The sequence below is a fragment of the Temnothorax curvispinosus genome, unplaced genomic scaffold (assembly GCF_003070985.1).
Source record: "Temnothorax curvispinosus isolate PA1 unplaced genomic scaffold, ASM307098v1 QBEX01000450.1, whole genome shotgun sequence".
NCBI classification, from domain to species: domain Eukaryota; kingdom Metazoa; phylum Arthropoda; class Insecta; order Hymenoptera; family Formicidae; genus Temnothorax; species Temnothorax curvispinosus.
Window position 1 is genome coordinate 20,785 of NW_020210230.1, and position 2,129 is coordinate 22,913.

The 2,129-nt window shown below is 41.9% G+C and overlaps 1 long non-coding RNA gene across 1 annotated transcript; it reads left to right on the plus strand.

The window, feature by feature from the left end:
* Positions 1–546: 546 nt before the first annotated feature.
* Positions 547–1,689, plus strand: LOC112454351. Its single transcript, XR_003040716.1, has 3 exons — positions 547–698; positions 937–1,414; positions 1,538–1,689. It is a non-coding gene; the product is annotated as an uncharacterized LOC112454351 (long non-coding RNA).
* Positions 1,690–2,129: the final 440 nt, after the last annotated feature.

Here is a 2,129-nt window from a genome sequence, read left to right on the forward strand (position 1 = left end):
CAATAAATTATGCGTTTTACTCATTGATATTGTTTACGATAATTTTATCGTTGCATCTTTAATCGATTATCTGCGTACATATTGATGCTGCGAGATTTATATCAATATTACTCGTATAACGAACTCCTTCCGTGAATATATCTCCGATTTAAGGTCGATTTAGACAACCGCGCCGTGCCCGTACCGTTTACGGACAGAAAGATTTAGACCTGTTTCACACGTAAGGTATCCGGCACTGGACTACCGATGCCGGGTATCCGATCGATTTTCTTTGTTTTTACAAATCGACTATCGGACAAACGTGTAAATGCTCCCATATTAATCCATACACTTCGCGATCGGATACCTGGCGTCAATAGTCCAGTGTCGGATACGTGTGAAACGGGGCTTAGTCGAATTTCATCCGTTGCATCTACGAATATCTTTTTAACTATAGTGGTCGGATCGCCACTAGTTAGTGGTAGAGTTGCAGGCGTTTTGATGGGAGTTTTAAGAAGATATTCGATTTCGAAGGTTTGGCGTGAATACCATTTGCGTTTTAATGATAAGGTAAATGTCCCCATGGCCGACCATGTTCCCTCTACCGACTTTTTTGACGTGAAACGTTGTTTACGAGGCTGCTGATTCAACAACACGTTCATTAGTGCAGTGGAAAAATTCAGGAATTCGTGCAGTACAAAATAATTATAACGTGCAGAGTAAGTACAATAGTTAAATATATTTTTTTTCGCATTTCTTGCCGCACGTCACCATCCACGCGTATTCTTAAGAGTGAGGTTAGGAATTGTCGGTCGCCTAAATAGTCCGTATTTCGTTCAAAATCCTTTTGTAAGGAATAATCCGAGCGCTAAATGGTTTGTTACAATTTGATTGCCATATTCGAAAAAAAAAATTAGTCAAAAACTGTCATTTTTTTTTATTTATTCGATGGTCGAGGTCAGACACAGCAAAACGCCTGCATGTCCCCAGTACCATACACGTAAACGTCAGTATCATCGAAGCTGCGGAAGCCGACGGCTGCGGTGAGGTTATCCGCTTAGAGGCAGTACTATGTGGGATCTCGGTAGTCGCGGCGCCGTGGTGTTGAGTGTGACGTGTGGGTGCGTGCTGATATACAACGCCTGCTCGTCAACGACAGTCTGCTGTCGCCGCACGCGTATCACGTTCTCGGTTACCTGCGGGAGGCGATTCACGAGCTCGGCGCGGCCCTCCGTGTCGTCCACGTCCACGGTACCGGTTACGTGCGTAAGCTCTGGCACAGTGCGAGCCGTTGTTACCGCGAGCGTTTCCCTTCGTTCAGGATGGACAGGCGACGCGCGAGCAATTATCAGCTCAGCAGCGACTCGTACGCTGCCAAGCGCGGAGAGTCGCCGTCGTTACCGTCATCGCCATCGTCGTCGTCGTCGTCGTCCAGGTTTGGCTTGATAAAAATACCTTTTCATGACTTATGTGTATTTATCATGTTTATCATTGATTTATGTTTATTTTTATGTTTACTTTTCGGTTGAAACCTCCGCCTCGCATGCTCTGAAAAAAGGTAATCGGTAATGGGGACATGCCCGGTCAAAATTGGACACAGCTGGTCGGTAGAGAGGGCACGCACTAGTGCGCCTTTATTCTTCTCTATCTAGAAAAATACTTGACGGAATGGATTGAGCCTACGATTTTTGGAAAGTGCATGTATGAAGCTATCCACCAGTATGAAACTCTTTATCGAATTTATTTTTGTCACGCTTGACAACGCCATTCTTTTGTTGGGTCGGCCTTATAGGTGTCGGCCATAGGGACATTTACCTTAATTTTTTAAAACAATTCTATTTTGCTGTTTTTTACTTATCAGGAACTCTAGAACTTTTCGAAAGGAATCAATTGAGCTATTAGAACTATTTTGACTTTAAATCAAATTTTTTTTGTTTTTTGAAAAAATCCGAAAAAAATCCGAAAAAAATTTTTTTCTCAAGAACTGTAGTACTCGTCAAAATGCTTCAGATAAGCTATTCAGAAGTATTCGGTTATAAAGTTGGGTGTGAAGTTAGCATTCAATTTTTTAATTGTTTTTTTTCAAAGCATAAATTGCCTGAACTTTTTTTACAAAATAAAAATACTTTTATACTCTTCGAAAAGAAGCT